The sequence below is a fragment of the Eptesicus fuscus genome, chromosome 6, assembly GCF_027574615.1.
Source record: "Eptesicus fuscus isolate TK198812 chromosome 6, DD_ASM_mEF_20220401, whole genome shotgun sequence".
Classification (NCBI taxonomy): Eukaryota; Metazoa; Chordata; class Mammalia; order Chiroptera; family Vespertilionidae; genus Eptesicus; species Eptesicus fuscus.
In genome coordinates, this window is record NC_072478.1 from 80,153,392 (window position 1) to 80,173,761 (window position 20,370).

General features: G+C 39.2%; 1 protein-coding gene across 1 annotated transcript in view; it reads left to right on the forward strand.

Moving 5' to 3' along the window:
* Positions 1-20,370, forward strand: part of LOC103285795 (protocadherin alpha-C2) — a 132,635-nt gene that overhangs the window by 73,350 nt on the left and 38,915 nt on the right. The gene's annotated exons all lie outside the window — the stretch shown is intronic.

A 20,370-nucleotide genomic window follows, 5' to 3' on the forward strand; every position in this document is an offset into this window, starting at 1 on the left:
TAGGATAATAATTTTCTCCTCAAGCTTTATAAACACAGAAGGTTATTATACATTTATCTGGAACTTGCCTTGGAATCTAGGAATGAATATGTAATCACAAAGTCTTCTGAGCTGCAGAGAAAGAGAAACACCTTTGTATCGCCCCTCAAATTCTTGTCTGTTCCCAGTGCCATCTGGTTGCCATCTACATTTATACTATTTTCATAGCATAGCTCTAATGATATACCCTCAAAACTGTACTCTCTGAATTCAGGTGCATTATGCTTATTCACTAGTATCTTTGAGCCAAGATTACAGCTATTTTATTTAGACCAAAACAATGCATACAAAATAAAACCAACCAATTAAGATATGTTATTAGTGGACTTTTGCATCTATATTCACCACTTGAGATTGGCTTGTCATTTTCCTTTCTTATGAGGGTTTGGTATCAAGGTTATGCTGGCCCTATTAAACAAGTTAGAAGTTTTTCTCTCTTTTTTTTTCCTCTTCTCTAGAGGACATATTTGCTCAGATTGGTGAGATTTCTTTCTTAAATATTTAGTGGTATTCATTAGTGATACTCTGTGTTCTTTTAAGTTTTCTTTTTGGGAAAGTTTTAAATAATGATATCACATTTCTTTATTAATAATAAATTTATTCATCTTCTTATTCTTTTTTTCTATAAATTTTGTTTCTCCAGAAATACGTTAATTTTATCTAAAATTTCAAAGTTTGTTCTCAAATTGTTTATAATGTCCTCTTGTAATCTTTTAAACATCTGAAGATCTGTAATATTTTCCTTTCCAATTCTGATGTTAGCTATTGTCACCTCTCATTTTTCTTGTGTGTCCAATATGCTATCAAAAGTGTCCCTTGAGTTTTTTATTTTAGTTATTGTATTTTTCATTTTTAAAATTCTAATAATTGTTGTTTACATCTGCTATGAAATTTTTTTATCATTTCTTGCTCCCTTTAAATATTTTTCAGCTTGCTTTTTAATTCTTTAAGTGTATTAAATCTCCATCTGATAATCCTAGAGTCTAAAGTCTTCAAGCATGTTTCTACTGTGCTGCTTCAGCTGGTTTTTGTTCACAGCTCCCTGTTTCTGTGTGTGCCAGATTTTATTTTGACTTGTAATGATCACTAACCTGAAAATAATATTTGTCAGAATATCCTGAGATCTTGAATGAAATTGCCTTCCTTCAGGACAGATTTTTATTTTCATCTGAATACTACCAGCTATAAACCACTTTAAACCAAGTTCAAGACTTGAGGGTCTTTCTCTACTTAGACTACCATGTATACCCAGCTGAAAGCTGCAGGATGTACAGTTTATAGGATTTTTTTACTTTCCTGTTTTCCTTATGTCCTGGTTGGTGCCCAGTCAAGCTCCCCAGCCGTTCTCTGGGCTAGAGTATAGGTAGATTTAGTTTTGATATACCATCACTTGGAGAGTGTATTCCTTGGGGTTCCCAATTAATATAGATGCTATAAGACTCCTTTATCTCATGTATGTCCTGGTCCTTAATTTCTATCGCCCCCCTTCAAGTTCTGAACTTATGTCCAACTTTGTGTCAGCAAATAGTTTTAGAACAAAAAGAAAGTTTAATATTCTGCTCACCTCTCTGTGTTTAAATTCCCACCAGAATTTGTCCTCACAGTTCCCCATTATCTTGTCAGATTTTCAGTGCTTTTAAGATAATTGTTTTAATATTTTATCTAGAATATTTAGGTGCTTTCAGTAGGATGGCTGCTCTGAATAATTTAATTGCCATTACCTGAAATTCTCTATCATACAGTTTTATCATCAGCAGATTACATCTAATTAACATAGAAATGCTTCTGTGTATGTTTTAAAATATTTGAATTACTTTTCCTTTGAAAACAACAGTATCTTAATTTTATCCCAAACCCTGATGGGGAGATTTAAATCACATTATTAATTTTAGAAAACAATGATTCAGAGATCATATTTACTATGAAATACTTAGTCACTGAACCAAGAGAGTATACACTTTCATGTAAAACATTCAGAGATAATCAAATTTTATTAAAGTTGGTATTTGTAGCTTTACTTGACATAAAACAATTTCTGTATTTCTCTAGTCATTCTATTTAATGTATTTTTTTTAAGCACAAGTCACACAAAATGTGGAGACAAATAATTTATAATCCATAACAAGATATCCAACAATAAACAAGTCAACCATCAATTATGAATATAATTAGTTTTGAGCTATAATTGAAACAAATACATACTCTCCAGGAAGCACAGAAGGGAAGCAACTGATTTGGCATGGTGTCTGATGAAGGGTGGGGGCAGGTAAGGAAATCTTTCCATGTAAGATGTCTTTTTAGCAGAATGCTAATGGACAATTTAGGGAGCATGGAGGTAGAGTTGAGAATGAACATTTCAGGCAGAGCAAAAACCATAAAGGCCTAGAGGATTGAGAAGGCATAAGAAAAGTTGAAAATGGATTAATTTGACCAGAGCATGTTGTAAACATGTAAGGAGGGAAGAAGCTGAAGCTACATAAGAATCAGATTAAGAAGATTCTTCATTGCAATGCTTAGGATTTTAAATTTTATCATGAAGAAATAGGGAGCCAGTAAGGATGAAAAAATATCTAAAGATAAATTTCCCATTAAAGAGTACCACATGACCATTGCAGACATCTTGGGAAAAGAAATTATGTGTAATCCCAATATCCAAGTACAGTTACAAATATATGTTTCTATGGCTTCTTTTAAAAAAAACATGTTCCATGTATATTTTTAAAATTAGTTGTAATTATATAGAAACTAGAGTCTCAGTGCATGAAATTTGTGCACTGAAGGGGGGTCCCTTAGCCCAGCCTGCGCCCTCTTGCAGTCCGGGGCTCTCGCAGTCCGGGACCCTTCGCTCCTTACCGCCCGCATGCAGCGGGCAGCTCCTGCATTGAGTGTCTGCCCCCTGGTGGTCAGTGCACATAATAGTGACTGGTCGTTCCACCAGTCATTCCACCCTTCGGTCAATTTGCATATTAGGGTTTTATTATATAGGATATATTGTGTTTCATTATAAAGTTAATTTATCTTTATTATAGAATACTAGAGGCCTGGTGCATGAAATTCGTGCACTGGAGGGGGGGGTTGTCCCTCAGCCCAACCTGCACCCTCTCCAATCTGGGACCCCTTGGGAGATGTCCGACTGCCGGTTTAGGCTCGATCCCTGCAGGCCTAAATCGGCAGTCGGACATCCCTCTCACAATCTGGGACTGCTGGCTCCTAACCACTTGCCTGCCTGCCTGCCTGATTGCCCCTAACCGCTCCCCTGCCGGCCTGATTGACACCTAACCCTTCCCCTGCCGGCATGATTGACACCTAACTGCTCCCCTGCTGGCCCAATCACCCCCAACTGTCCTCACCTACAGGCCTGGTCGCCCCCAACTGCCCTCCCCTGCCCATCTTGTGATGACATGGGGGCGGCCATCTTGTGACAATGTGGGGGTGGCCATCTTATGATGACATGGGGTGTGTCCATCTTGTGGCGGCCATCTTGTGATGATGTTGGGACAGCCATCTTGTGACAACATGGGACGGCAATCTTGTGATGACATAGGGTGGCCATCTTGTGACATGAGGGCGTGAGGGTCAATTTGCATATTACCTCTTTATTATATAGGATAGTGAAATTTAGGAAAGCATGTACATTTTATTTATTTATTTACTTATTATTTTTTAAAACAATTCTTTATTGATTAAGGTATTACATATGTGTCCTTATTCCCCCATTACCCCCCATCTCCCATTCATGCCCCCACCCTCCTGTTGTCTGTGTCCATTGATTAGGCTTATATGCATGCATATAAGTCCTTTGGTTGATCTCTCCCCCTTACCCTCACTGTCCCCTACCTTCCCTGAGGTTTGATGTTCTGATTGATGTTTCTCTGTCTCTGGATCTATTTTTGTTCATCAGTTTATGTTGTTCATTATAGTCCACAAATGAGTGAGATCATGTGATATTTATCTTTCTCTGCCTGGCTTATTTCACTTAGCATAATGCTCTCCATCTCCATCCATGTTGTTGCAAATGGTAAGGACTCCTTCTTTTTTACCGCAGCATAGTATTCCATTGTGTAGATGTACCACAGTTTTTTAATCCACTCATCTGCTGATGGGCACTTAGGCTGTTTCCAAATCTCAGCTATGGTGAATTGTGCTGCTATGAACATAGGGGTGCATATATCCTTTCTGATTGGTGTTTCTAGTTTCTTGGGATATATTCCTAGAAGTGGGATCACTGGGTCAAATGTGAGTTCCATTTTTAGTTTTTTGAGGAAACTCCATATTGTTCTCCACAGTGGCTGCACCAGTCTGCATTCCCACCAGCAGTGCACGAGGGTTCCTTTTTCTCCACATCCTCGCCAGCACTTGTCATTTGTTGACTTGTTGATAATAGCCATTCTGACAGGTGTGAGATGGTACCGCATTGTTGTTTTGACTTGCATCTCTCTGATGATTAGTGACTTTGAGCAGGTTTTCATATGTCTCTTGGCCTTCCTTCTGTCTTCTTTCAAAAGTGTCTATTTAGATCAGTTGCCCATTTTTTGATTGGGTTGTTTATCTTCTTTTTGTTAACCTGCATGAGTTCCCTGTAAATGTTGGAGATTAAACTCTTATCGTTGATATCATCGGCAAATATGTTCTCCCATGCAGTGGGCTTTCTTGTTGTTTTATTGATGGTTTCCTTTGCTGTGCAAAAGCTTTTTATTTTGATATAGTCCCATTTGTTTATTTTCTCTTTAGTTTCCATTGCCTAAGGAGCAGTATCAATGAAGAAATTGCTTTGGCATATGTCAGAGATTTTTCTGCCCATGGATTCCTCTAGTATTTTTATGGTTTCCCGTCATATGTTTAAGTCCTTGATCCATTTTGAGTTTATTTTTGTGTATGATGTAAGTTGGTGGTCTAGTTTGATTTTTTTGCATGTATCTGTCCAATTTTCCCAACACCATTTATTGAAGAGACTGTCTTGACTCCATTTTAAATTCATGCTCTTTCCTCACTAAATATTGTTACATAAGGTCTTATGTTATTATAAACTCTTTATCAGCAAATTTTAATGACTACATATATCCCACTAATGATATTATTGTAATTTGAATTATTTCCAGACTTAAAAATATGACTATATAAATTGTTTACATTAATATATGTGTGCATTAAGAATGGTGAACTATGATAAGAAAAATGAAAAAGAAATTACAAAAATAGACCACACACAGAAACAAGCATTTATATAGGAAAAATTAGTAATGGCCCAAATGAAGACATCCAAACTTACTAACAATAAAAGAAATGAAAATAAAAAGATTTTTTTCCTGCCAAGCTAGTGTGGCCCAGTGGTTGAGCATTGACCAATGAACCAGGAGGTCATGGTTCGATCCTGGTCAGGGCACATGCCTGGGTAATGAGCTCTATCCCCAGTAGGGGGTATACAGGAGGCAGCTGATCAATGATTCTCTCTCATCATTGATGTTTCAATCTCTCTCTCCTTCTCCCTTCCTTAAAATATTTTTTTAAAAAAGATATCTTCCCCTTCCTATAGAGATTGATAAAAATTATGAAAACTGACAATACTCAAGCTTAGTTAAAGTTTTATAAAATAAACACTTGGAATGAATGTGAAATTGTAGACCTTTTGAAGGAAGCTTGATAATACCTATTAAAATTTAAATATACTTTTGGACCCATAATTCCTACTATGCATGGATCCTACAAAACAATGCCACAGTACATAAACTAAAAGTACAAAGATGATCATTATAACATTATATTATAGGAAAAATTTGTAAACAACATAAATGTCTAAGGGAATTTGTTTTTTAAAATATTATCTATAGCCCTAGCCAGTTTTGCTCAGTGGATAGAGCATTGGCCTGTGGACCAAAGGGTCCTGGGTTCGACTCAAAGGGTCCTGGGTTTGATTCCAGTCTAGGACATGTACCTTGGTTGCAGGCTCCTACCCGGCTCGGGCCCTGGTCGGGGCTTGTGCAGGAGACAACCAATCAATGTGTTTCTCTGATATGGATGTTTCTCTCTGTTTTTCCCTGAAATCAATAAAGATATTTAAAAAAATAATAAATGTTATCTACAATTGTTCACTTTTCTTATCACTCTGTGTCAATAAAAATTCCAATGGGATTATTATTTTACATTAACATGACAACCTTCTTCCCTAAAATTTACCTCTAAGAATAGCATCAGAAAGTGGACATGTTTTCTTTTAGTATGTAGTGAGATTGTTTGGTCCTGATTTATTTCTGCAATTTAGATTCTGACAGTATAAGTTAAGGCAATATTTTTTTCTTTATAAAGCCTGAGATTTCAAAATAACAAAAGAATAGAGAGCCGAAACCGGTTTGGCTCAGTGGATAGAGTGTCGGCCTGCGGACTCAAGGGTCCCGGGTTCGATTCCCGGTCAAGGGCATGTACCTTGGTTGCGGGCACATCCCCAATGGGGGGTGTGCAGGAGGCAGCTGATCGATGTTTCTCTCTCATTGATGTTTCTGACTCTCTATCCCTCTCTCTTCCTCTCTGTAAAAAATCAATAAAATATATTAAAAAAAAAAAAAAAAAAAAAAAAAAAAAAAAAAAAAAAAGAATAGAGAAAAGGTAAAAATAAATGGGAAATACAGTGCAATATTATCCAACGGTTAGGTTCCAAAGTAAGTATGTATGGTGAATATATATTTAAGTAATAATAAGCTTGAAAAATCACATAAATGTTTCCAAGTACAATTTTCCTAGTTGCATTGGTACAACTCTACCAGGAAATTATTGTGTACACTAAAGCTTGAAAACCATTAGATTTATCTAAATCCAGGAACAATATAAATGCCTATATCTAGACATTCAAACGTTTTTGCCTTTAAGATAAATGGGAATTGTTGGAAAATTATAAAGTTCTCTTGCTTGTCTACAGGGTTTAATCTAATCACTTTTTTCATTGAGATATAATTGACATATAACATTATATTTATTTCAAGTGTACATCATATTGATTCAATATCTGTGTGTGTGTGTGTGTATATGTGTGTATATATATATGTGTATATATATATATATATACAATGTATATATTTATATATATATACAAAATAATAAAAGGGAAGTATGCAAATAACCATCACTCTGCTACACCCATGATTGGGCCGGCGGCAGGCTGGGGGCGGGACTTGGGGTGGCCAATTGAGCTGACAGGATGAGCGGGGGGGTGGGGACTCACGAGTCCCCGCCCCCCGTTCCTCCCGTAGGCCCCAGTGGCCGGCACTGCGGGAGGATGGATGGAGCCGGCAGAAGGTGCCGGTGGTGGAACTCAGGGTGGCCGATTGCGTGGCTGCCAGCACCAGTTTTCCACCAGCAGCAGTTTTCCTCTGGCCACCCACCGATCGGAGTGCCTCCCGATCGGAGTTCCTTTTGGGGTGGCCGATCGCGCTGGCGGGAGGTGCTCCAATTGGCGGGTGGCCAGAGGAAAACTGCTGCTGGCAGAAAACTGGTGCCGGCAGCCAGGTGAAGGAAGGTCTATTGCACGAAACTTCGTGCAACGGGCTTCTAATATATATATATAGCAAAACGACCATCAAAGTCAGTTTAGTTAGTATCCATCACCACACAGTTACATTTTTTTTTCTTGTGATGAGAAATATCAAGGTCTTCTCCTTTAGCAATTTTCAAATAAACAATACTAGTACAGTATGATTAGCTAGAGTCACCATGTTGGACATTACATCTTCTTGACTTACTTTATGAGTGGAAGTTTGTACCTTTTGACCACATTTTATCCAAGTCCTCACATCCCTCTGGCAACCACCAATCTGTTCTTTGTATCTATGAGTTCAGTTCTTTGATGTTGCCTCAATAACCTTGATGAATATGAAAATATTTCTTTAATAAGAATTGAATTTGATGACATACGTGAAAGCATTTAGCTCTGGAATTGTCACATACTAAATACTAATGAATGTTTAATAAATTGGAATTTAAATCTTGCTTCATTAGATCAACATATAAGAGTTTTAAAAATAGTTATTGTGAAGAAGAATGTGATTACTTGCTTTCTGTATTTTCAAGTTGGCATTTCCTGTTGTAACACTATTAAATAACTCTGTGAGTCTTTTCAAAATATTTAGGGTGGGGGAATAAGAATAGGAAATGATCAATGATAATCTTCTGTGCCTACCACCAACCTACAATTGTCAACTTTCCAGAATTATAGCTGGCTTTTTCATCTAGGAACACAATATTCACCCTTGTACCAGAAAACTCACAGTCTGACTTTATCAGTGTGGTTGTTACTTTCTTAGCACATCGTCATTGACTCTTGCAAAGCATTAATTTTTGTAATTTGAAAATTCCCTTTATCCCGCAATTCCTTCTAGCTTATGTCACACTAAATCCACATATCTTAGGAGACATAGCTGTCCAATATAGTCTATGTATACATTGATTTATGAACCAATAAATGTTTCATATACAGTTGAGATTTTAAATGAGCTTATCATAATTGGATCAAAGGAATACTAGGCTAGCTTGAGAGTACTGCAGAAAACCAATCATGGGAGGCTATGATGAAATTTTAATTATAAAGGATATTGAATATCCTAGGGTGACAACTCTGTTATAATAAATGTAACATTGAATTAGAAAGGAAGTGAGATTTTTACCCAGTTCTGCCTGAAATCAACTCTGTATTCCTAGTAAACTATTGAACCATTATATGCTTCAATTTTATGTCTTTGTTAAACCTTTGCACTCGCTTGCTTTTTTCTCGATTCCTTTATTCTAATGCTAACCGTGTCGAGTCACACTTGACATCCGAGTGCAAAAGGTTAAAGGTACTACCCCATTATCTTGGGATAACTGGATTTATTGGAGAACTAGAGGCCCTGTGCATGAAATTTGTGCACAGGAGGGGGGTGTGTGTCCCTCAGCCCAGCCTGCATCCTTTCCAATCTGGGACCCCTCGAGGGATGTCCGACTGCCCTTTTAGGTCCGATTCAGGTAGGATCAGGCCTAAACGGGCAGTCGGATATCCCTCTCACAATCCAGGACTGCTGGCTCCCAACTGCTTGCCTGCCTGCCTTCCTGATAGCCCCTAACTGCTTCTGCCTGCCAGCCTGATCACCCCCTAACCACTCCCCTGCCAGCCTGATTGATGCCTAACTGCTCCCCTGCCAGCCTGTTTGCCCCTAATTGCCCTCCCCTGCAGGCCTGGTCACCCCTAACTGCCCTCCCCTGCAGGCCTGGGTCCCCCCCAACTGCCCTTCCCTACAGGCCCAGTCGCCCCCAACTTCCCTCCTCTGCCGGCCTTGTCACCCCTAATTGCCCTTCCCTGCAGGCTTGATCACCCCCAACTGCACTCCCCTGTAGGCCTGGTCCCTCCCAACTGCCCTCCCCTGCTGGCCATCTTGTGGAAGCCATCTTGTGTCCACATGGGGGCAGCCATCTTTGACCACATGGGGGCAGCCATCTTGTGTGTTGGAGTGATGGTCAATTTGCATATTACTCTTTTATTAGATAGGATAGAGGCCTGGTGCATAGGTAGGGGCCAGCTGGTTTGCCCTGAAGGGTGTCCCAGATCAGGGTGGGGGTTCCCTTGGGGCGTGGGGTGGCCTGGGCGAGGGGCCTGTGGTCGTTTGCAGGCTGGCCATGCCCCCCGATGACCCAAGCAGAGGCCCTGGTATCTAGGATTTATTTATCTTCTATAATTGAAACTTTGTAGCCTTAAGCGGAGCCAAACCTCCTGCTCACTCCGTGGCCGCAGCCATTTTTGTTGGGATTTATTTATCTTCTATAATTGAAACTTTGTAGCCTTAAGCAGAGGCCAAGGCAGGCCAGGGCAGGCGGAAAGCTTGGCTTCCTTCATTGCCAGGGAAACCCAAGCCTCCTGCTCTCTCCATGGCCGCAGCCATCTTGGCTGGGTTAATTTGCATACTTGCTCCTGATTGTCTGGTGGGCGTGGCTTGTGGGTGTAGCTGAGGTATGGTCAATTTGCATATTACTCTTTTATTAGATAGGATTACCCAATAGATTCAGATTAAGAAAAACAAACACACACACCTCAAAAGCCAAAATGTTACTTGATTGGGGAGTTTTGTGTATTTTTTTTCCTATTCACTACTGAAAAGCTGAAGTTGGTATTAACCAATTTTAAGTTGTAGGTACATCAAGTTAAATGATTTTAAAATCTTTTTTTAAAATATTTTTTATTGATTTTTTACAGAGAGGAAGGGAGAGGGATAGAGAGTTAGAAACATCGATGAGAGAGAAACATTGATCAGCTGCCTCCTGCACACCCCCCACTGGGGATGTGTCCGCAACCCAGGTACATGCCCTTGACCGGAATCGAACCTGGGACTCTTCAGTCCGCAGGCCGACGCTCTATCCACTGAGCCAAACCAGTTAGGGCAATTTTAAAATCTTTGAGACCATTATTTCAGAGATGCTGTGTAAATAGAACCAGTACTAGATTTTCCTTTTCAATTCTGTCAGTCAAGTAGAGTATGCTTCCTTTACGAGAGAAAGAGAGAGAGAGAGAGAGAGAGAGAGAGAGAGAGAGAGAGAGAGAGAGAGAGAATGAATGCAGAATATTGGATTTTCTATTTATTTTTACTCATCCCTCCTTTCTTCTAATGTTATTTGGATAATTTCATGAGCGTTATATTCTCATGCTGTCTCATAATTTTTTTTTTCTGGCTAATAACTATTTTTTTCTTTTTTATTGAATTTATTGATAATTTATATAGTGAAAGTTTTATATACTTTAACTCAATAAATGTCTAGCAGCCTGGTAAGTACATGTTTGTAGTAAGTACATGTTTTCCTCATTTTATTAAGCTGAGGTTTGGAGAAATTAAACAACTTTCCCAAGGACACATAATTAATAAACAGTAGAGCCTGATTTTTGAGTCTGGTTTTACATGAAGCAGGATTCCTTTAAGCAGGATTAGGTTCATGATCTAAGCATCAGTGTGATTAAAAACCTTGAAGTGGGATTGTGGCCTGTCATTGCCAGTGGAATTTAACTCTAGATCTTGCTACCTAAAAAATGCATTGTTAAAAAGTTCTGAGGTTACCACAAAATTGAAGAATTTATGAGTCTTTTCTAAATAACTGTGATAAAATGAGCTTTCATAAAGAAAGGTTTTAGTTAATAATAATTACCTCATAAAAATGTCTTAAAGAACTTTTAATATTCTCAGAAAACACAGTAAACCTCTACTTGGCTAATTTAGAGGATTTATACTTTATCCACCTTATAATGTACACATAACTGCTGAAGGAATTATGTAACAAAATCTATCACAAGGAATACATGAGTGGTATTTATATCAGAAAAGTCAAAATCATTTGTAAAACCCCATTACTTAGGCAAAATATTGTGGGTGGAAAGATGGTACTGAAAGAAGAGGTTGAAATATAAATCTGTTTAGCATCATGATTTTGCTAAGGTCAGCCATTGAAAAAACATATAGAAGATCCACCCTAGCTGGTTTGACTCCGTGGATAGAGCATTGGCTTGTGGAATGAAGGGTCCCAAGTTTGATTTCGGTCAAGGGCACATGCCCAGGGTTGTGGGCTTGACCCCCAGAAGGGGGTGCACAGGAGGCAGCCAATCAATGATTCTCATCATTGATGTTTCTATCTCTCTCTCCCTCTCCCTACCTCTCTGAAATCAATAAAAATATTTTTTTTAAAAAAGAAAAAACATATAGGAGATCCAATTGAAGTCTTTTAAAAAATTTAGTTGTGAAAACAATCCTATATAATAAAAGGCTAATATGCAAATCAACCGAATGGTGGAACGACCGGTTGCTATGACGTGCACTGACCACCAGAGGGCAGACGCTCAATGCTGGAGCTGGCCCCTGGTGGTCAGTGCATTCCCACAGGAGGATTGCCACGGGACGCGGCCTTAAGCTGTCAGTTGGACATCCCCCGAGGGCTCCCAGACTGCGAGAGGGAGCAGGCCAGGCTGAGGGACCACCCCCCACCCCGCCCAAGTGCACGGATTTTATGCACCAGGCCTCTAGTTGAATATAAAATACTTGGAAATCAATAGCTTGAGACCTCTAATATAATTCTTTTTTAATTGAGGTATAATTGACATACAACATTATATTAGTTTTAGGTGTACAGCATGATTTGGTTTTTGAATGATATGATTCATGATTAAGTTCACATGTGTAGTGGTCTGATGCTGTATTAAAATTTCAAGAAATAGGGACATGGTAAAAAGCTTCCTGGAGATTCTGATAAATTCCTTTGCCTTTTTGGAGATCCAGTTCCTTCATTAATACTAACCTCACTGGGCTCTTGTGAGGATTAAATGAGATAATATGTATAGAAATAGAATGTAAACTGTTAGTGCTAAGGCATCAGGATGCAAGGAGGACCCTAAAGCCAACAGTTACTTGATACACTGAGTGTATAAACAGAAACTTTTGAGCATTGACCCTTCTTGGGCAAAGGTATAGGACTGTTTAGTGTTTTTTTTCCAAGCAGCAAGCACAATGGGTATAGAAAGGAGAAACTGTGGCCTTCTTTAGCCTGAGTGTAGGTCATATCTTGGAAAATAGTTCAAATCCAAGGTACTTCAACAATAGCTACATTTTTTTTGAAATAGGAAAAAAAAAAGGGATTCAAATCAATGAATGCTTTGGCTAAAACCCACTTGGGAACAAGAACGTTCTTTAGTGCCAACTTACCATCTTATTTTATTCTATGGCTAAAATCCCAAGAATTGCAGAGGAGAAACAGGGCCAAATAAAGTTTTCTATTAAAACAAAAGGCCCCAAAGTGATGAATGGAAACTTGGAACAGGTTTTAATGGCAATACTAGAAGCCAGAAATTAACTTAAATACAGACTTACAAATTTCTGTCATGTATTAAGTCTCAAATAGAATATTGGTAGTAATTTTAGTAAATTAGAAACATGGCTTAACCTAGGCAGTTGTTATTTGTATTCCAGAGACCTCAACTTGCTGCTGGATTGGCTTGGAAACTTAATGCTTCTCTGTCTTGAGTCATTGATAAAATGTTGAATGGATGAGACCAATGGTGGATGGATCTCTGCAGTTACCTACTAGACTTCTTCTTTCCAAGTTGAAGCATTCCATTAATAAGCATTCTTTGACATTATTATTCAAACAATTATAAAATCACCTAACTATCCTATCTTGTAGTCGTTCTTTATTCATTTTGTCTGCAAGGATATTAGGGGACTTTGTTTAACATCTCCATGAATTCCATAGTCCATGACAGACTATGCCTGTCACATTTCCTTTCTCAACTGAAAATCTAAAATGCCCATGCAGTTCTTTTTGGGCTTTGTGGTTGATTTGATGTTACCAGTTTTTAATTAAAAAAGTAATCCCTAGTATGAATGCCTTCATTTCTAAGTGGTCATAAACAGCCACTTTAATATTAGAGTTTTGAATTTAGATTAAGCTCAATTATATTTTTAGAAATAGAAATTTGTTTCTTTAGTCACATTTATAAGATTACTATACATATAATTGACTTACTTATAAACTTTTATAGTTTCTATCTCCTCACTGATCTTGAGGTTCAAGTTTCGCTAATTTTCTTCAATGAAAAATAAAGAATTTGAATGGGATACCTTTTAAATATCTCTCAACTTTTAACATTCTATTTTTGTTAGGCTATAACAATTGAGAATACTGATAGAGAAGCAAAATCCCCAAGTAATTGAATAGTTTGATTTTATCTCTTAATATTGCACAATCTGTCCCAAACTTTCAACCTATTCTCCTTTTTTATTGTTACTTGTCCAAATATAGTTTGTGTTCTTTTATCTATTCTAAGCAATTTTATGATGCCTCAGTTAAGAATCAACTAAAAATTGCGGAACTAAATATTTAGAGGCTCTCTCTCTAAAAGATAATGTATTTCCTCTGCAGAAAAGGGAATATGAAAAAAACTCAGCTGTCATGTTATATGAAAAATCTTTTTATATCTCCCCATCCACTGGGTGCCACCTGTAAAGAATACTGTAATCATATTGGAGAGTATTTTCCTTCAGGAAAAGTCCTGTTCCTTCATCATAAGATGGAGTTTTTTAAACTATCTTGGATTAAACATTGGGATGTTATTCTGTCTCTGTTTTTAAATTTTATATCATGTGCTTGGTGTGTGGGAAACAGATAAAGACACAAGTTAAAAATGAAAATTAGGAGAGAACCAAGATGGCGGCATAGGTAAACACCTGTACTTGCTGCCTCACACAACCACATCAATATTACAACTAAAATACATAACAACTATCATTCAGAACCACACAAAAGCTGGCTGAGTGGAAGTACTACAGCTAGAGAGGTAAAGAAGAAAGTGTATTGAGACTGGTAGGAGGTGTGGAGGTGTAGAGGGGCAGAATAGGCTGGCACCTGGATGTGCCCCTTTTTTAATCGGGAGGGAGATACAAGCTCCAGTGCCGGGCAAGACTCTGGGGGACCCAGATACATACTGGGAGAAACTGGACTGTCTGGCATCAGAGCAGAAATGCAGGGCAGCTTTCTTTTAGATGGAGGTGCTCGCAATAGTCATTGTTCCTGTGCTGGGACCTCCCCGGTGCAGGGCTGACTGGCAGTCATTGCTGTTTGCTCTGCCCTGGAGAGATTCCCTGAGACCCCACCCTACCCAATTTACAACCCCACCCAAGCTGTGCACAGCTTTTGCATATGAATGGCCTGTCCTTTCTCAGACTAAAACCTGTCAAACAAGCTGCAGCTGGGTCAGGGAGCCCCAAAGCTATCAAAAGAAGGCCTAAGGCCGGCACCAGCAGCAGCCTGCCTTGCTTCACAGCTAGGCCTTGTCTGGGCACTTCCAAACCTGATACAAAAAGGAAGAATCTGCAGATCTCTCTGTAGCTCCTGCTGGGTGGCCCCAGGAAGTGGCTGACTTTGCACCTCTTTGGAGATCCAAGAGCCAATGTAGCCAGTGGTCAGTGCCAGACCATACCATATTACAACTCTTCACATCCATAAGAGACACACTCAAGGGGCAGACTCAGTGAACATCAAAGCCCCACTGAAGCAAGTCCTTCCCCATAAAGGTGTCTCCTGCACAGCAGCTCTTCTACTGTAGACACAGCTGGTCCTCCCAGCCAATTGGCCTGGAGGTCAATTCCTTCCAGTGATACCAACAGCAATCAAGGCTCAACTACAATAAGACTGTGCACACAACCCACAAAGGAGTGCAACAAGAGTATCCACCTCAGGTGATTGGGGAGGCTGAGCCACTGGGCCCTGTTGAACACCTACTACACAAGGCCACTCTGTCAACTCAAGGAGACTTAGCAGCTACCCAATACATAGAAACAAACACAGGGAAGCAGCCAAAATGCGGAGACAAAGAAACATGTCACAAATGAAAGAAATGGAAGAAAGCAAACTACTAGATATAGAGTTCAAAACCACAGTTATAAGGTTACTCCAGAATCTTCTAGAAACCTCTGAGGAACTTAGTGAGCCCTTCAAGGATCTTAGTGAGAATGCAAAAAAAAAAAAAAAAAAAAAAAGGAAAGAAATTAAGCATACATTAACTGAAATAAAGAATAATATACAGAGATTCAACAGTAGACTAGAGGATCCCAAGAATCAAGTCAAATATTTGAAATCCGAGGAAGCAAAAAACACCCAACCAGAAGAGCAAAAAGAAAAAAGAATCCAAAAATATGAAGATAGTGTAAGGGGCCTCTGGGACAACTTCAAGCATACCAACATCTGAATTATGGGGGTGCCAGAAAAAGAGAGAGAGCAATATATTGAAAACCTATTTGAAGAAATAATGACAGAAAACTTCCCCTACCTGGTGAAAGAAATATACTTACAAGTCCAGGAAGTGCAGAGAACCCCAAACAAGAGGAATCCAAAGAAGACCATATCAAGACACATCATAATTAAAATGCCAAGGGCAAAAGACAAAGAGAGAATATTAAAAGCAGCAAGAGAAAAACAGTTAGTTACCTACAAGGGAGTACCCATATGACTGTCAGCTGATTTCTCAACAGAAACTATGCAGGCCAGAAGGGAGTGGCAAGAAATACTCAAAGTGATGAATAGCAAGAACCGCTACCCAGCAAAGCTATCATTTAGAATTGAAGGTCAGATAAGGAGCTTCACAGACAAGAAAAAGCTAAAGGAGTTCATCACCACCAAACCAGTATTATATAAAATGATGAAGGGTATTCTTTAAGAAGAGGAAGAAGAAGAAAAAGGTAAAGATAAAAAATTATGAACAACAAATACAGATCTATCAACAGTGAATCTAAAAATCAAATGAATAAAAAATCTGATGAACAGAATAAACTGATGAATGTAATAGAATCAAAGGCGTGGAAATGGAGTGGACTGACAATTCTCAGGGGGAAAGGGGTTTGAGGGGGTGCGGGAAGAGATTGGATAAAGATCTTATATGCATGTATGTAGTACCTATGGATGTGGACAGTGGTGGGCCTGGGGTGGGGTGGGAACTGGGTGGAGAGGAGCTATGGGGAGTGGGTGGGGGGGAAGAGGGACATCTGTAATAATCTGAACAATAAAGATTTTTAAAAATGAAAATTAGGTCCTTCCCTATTTAGCAGATATTTTCATAATGGTCAGCCTAAAGCTTCATCAAACAAATGAGCCCTGTGGCCAAAAGGCTCCAGATTGTTTGATTCCCCAAAGTAATGATTTTTGATGCTAATAATAGAGAAAGGAAAATTTATGTGAATTGGGAGAGCTCACGGAGTGCCAGTATTTTTCTTATAGGCTGAATACGGTTGTATTGTGATTGGTTTTGCTCCTGTGCCCAGTGACCTCATGATAGATGCATTTTACAAATACAATTAAGGGATACAATTGAGGGATACTATTTCAGAGTTCTTGTCTAGCATGGGGGTAAACAAAACGATGTCTTATCATGGTACTTCTCTTATCTATCACTTTTCTTGTTAGTTATGAGCAAGGAATACCTTCGTTTTATGATTGTAATATAAAGTAGAAAGAGTGATGACATAATACTTTGGGACAGAGCCTTTCTTAGAATCCAGCAACTTTATTTGTGGGCTTTAGCTCTCCAGGTTAGAAATACTTTGTATTTCAAAAGTTAAAGAAAGAAAACTATAGTAAAATCATTGCAGGCTCTTGAGCCCTCTCTCCATTAGACATGATCTGTCCATCTACAACAAAGGGGAAGTGCTTGAATTGAAGCAGTTCTTTCTGAACTTCTAAAAACAGATCTGAAGAAAATGAAACAATCATCACTTATTATCAAGCGTTTATAAGGTTTCCCACCCTGTGAAGAAAACACAGAAATATGACATGGCTTCTGCTTGCAAGTGACTTATAATTAAGGTAAAGAAATAATGTGAAAGAATTTTGATGAATTAAAGAATGACATGTTTCAGCATTCAGAGATATGTGGTAGGCTGTGAAAGAGAAAAAAGACCATTATATTTACAACAGACAATGTTTCATGGGTTAGGTGGGTTTGAAGATGGATCTTGAAGTATACATAAGATTCAGAAAGGGGGAGAGCAAAGAAGCTATTTCTATTTAAGAGAATTGCACAAGTAAAGATGTAAATTTAGTTCTGTTTAAAAAACATTAATTAAGAATCTCTGGCCCAGCCAGCATGGCTTAGTGATTGAGTGTTGACCTATGAACCAGGAAGTCATGGTTTAATTCCCAGTCAGAGCACATGCCCAGGTTGTGGGCTTGATCCCCAATGTGGGGCATGCAGGAGGCAGCTGATCAATGATTCCCTCTCATCACTGATATTTCTATCTCTATCTCCCTCTTCCGTCCTCTCTGAAATCAATAAAAATGTATTTAGAAAAAGAATCTCTCTTCCAAGTCTATAGGGCGTTGGAGATGATAGCATGTTTGGGAACTTGTCTGTACTCTGTTGCTAAAGAATTTTTTTTTTAAAATATATTTTATTGCTTTTTTACAGAGAGGAAGAGGAGAGGGATAGAGAGTTAGAAACATTGATCAGCTGCCTCCTGCACACCCCCTACTGGGGATGTGCCCGCAACCAAGGTATATGCCCTTGACCGGAATCGAACTTGGGACCCTTCAGTCCGCCGGCAGACACTCTATCCACTGAGCCAAACCGGTCAGGGCTGTTGCTAAAGTATTTTCACATATCCTAAAAGGTGAATATCTTGTGAGGAAATAAATACCTTGAAGGAATACTGATGACAGAAGTCCCTTTTGCTTGATGATATAGAAAGGGACTGGTTTTTGTTTCCAAACTATAGGATAAGCTCTCAAAATAATTGGGAAAGCGTAACATCGGTGCACACCCATCTTCCCCATCATCATCGACTTCCTATCTGGCATAGTTACAGGTGCTTATCTGTATTTGATACCTAAAGGGCCTTGCCATCTATCGACTGTCAACTAAGATATAATCTGATGATAATAAATTGTTGCATTTTAATAAGAATAGTAATATTATACTTGTCAGTCACATTGCAAATTATTTCATATATATCATTTCATATAATCATAATGACCCTATGAATTTTACTTAACATTGTCTTTTCCAATTAAAATGAGTAAACTGAAGCTTAGGCTAAGTAACATGGCCAAGGCCACATAGTTAGTCATTGGCAGGGGTATGGCTGACTCCAAAGTCTATGTTCCTAATCACTGTGCTACTCTGCTTTGTAAGAGGGAGTTCTTGAATATCCAAGGGAAGGGAATGCATAATGGTGTAGTCAAGGCATTATGTTAGCACCAGTATTTGTAGACAGGGCACTTGCCAGCAGTCTAAGCAATCCCATTCCACCAACTAGTAAGATTGGCAGGAGGCTAAGTACAATTGCATGAGGATAGTGTTTGCCTTCTCAGTCTTTAAGGGAATAAATACTAGTTAAAGCTTATGATCCTGACACATCAAAACGGACAACCTGGCAGGTGCCCTTGCTGGAAGACGACAAAATTGCTAAAAGACAAGCCCTGTTTTCTCTCCAAAAATGTGACACTTGGGGACTTCCATTAAAAACATCACCAAGCCTCTATCACTTTAATCTCTTCCTTAAGTGCCTGTGATCTTTTCCGGGGCACAGGTCCATGCATGGTCAATACCCAGTGGCCAGGTTTCTGAGCTGTGGGCAGGGGAGGCAGCCACTGTGAGGGCCTGGGAGGAGATGAGGGAGGAAAAGGTCCCTCTTCCGGACAAATTATAACTTGATCCCACTTAGAAGCCATTTATTTCCAGAAATAAGTAATGGGTGAAGACAAAGGCCATTTCATGCGCTTGAGAGTTTAAGGCTTTCTGAGCTCAAATTACCACAGCAAACAGAGACAAAGTTACAGTGGGGACATTTTGGGAGGAAGCAGAGAGGGAGAAGCCAGAGACCTAAGAAAGAAGACAGAAATAGAATGTGATGGAAGTTGCTTCCCACTCTGTACTCTTGAGGGAGCAAAGAGGACAAATAAGAAGCTGCAGCGATAGGAGGAAGCTGGGAGCTTCTCTGGAATACAATTGGTTAGGTTGGGGAGTGTTGTCAGCGAGGGTACTTGGTGGGGGGAAGGAAGGGATGTGCTAGTCCAGGCCTTTGAAACCGGGTGTGAGGATCATTGCCCTGGCCTCTTCGGCTATCCCCTCAAGAAGGAAAGGATGCCAAACGCCAGGTCTTATGCTGGCTTTGTTCCAGTTCATAGCTAGCAAATGACCCACAGAGGAAGATGCTAAAAGTGAGAGGATGCGAGGAGACGAAGAAGAGCAAGGACATTTTAGTGAGTGCGTTTTGCATGTGGGGCAATGGATTTTAAACTCTGTGGAAGAGACGAGAGGGCCCGGATAGAGTGTATGTTCAGAACAGAGATGCAGAGGCAATGACACAGCACAGAAAGGCTTCCTGTGATCCTTCTGCCTTCTTGCTCACTGGAGAGAAGTAGTTGTCTTTTTGTTGCCTCTGCAGCCATGTAAGGTGGAGTCTGAGGGGAACTGAAGCTCAGAGTGTATTTCTGGAAGATGAACTGCAGCCATAGAAATTGCTGGCTATTGTAAGATAAATCCCAGCCTCCACATTTTGCTTAATAACAGCAGACTTTCCACTGCAAAGCATTAATGGAGTCCGAATTCCAGCCAGGCTTGAGAGATCAAGAGTAACTCTCTTGAGTTAATGGTTTTGCAAGCTCTTGAAGACATTGTCATCCATTAAAGAAAAAAATCTAAATCACTCTGGAAAGAACAAAGAAAATGTCTTGGGTGACAAATGAAAAATATTTGAAGCAAAATTAGGAAAAGCTTGAGGAAAGAACCTCTTTAAAATTTTACCAGATTCCCCCACTATGATCAAAAAGGGTCAAATTAGAGCCTTAGCC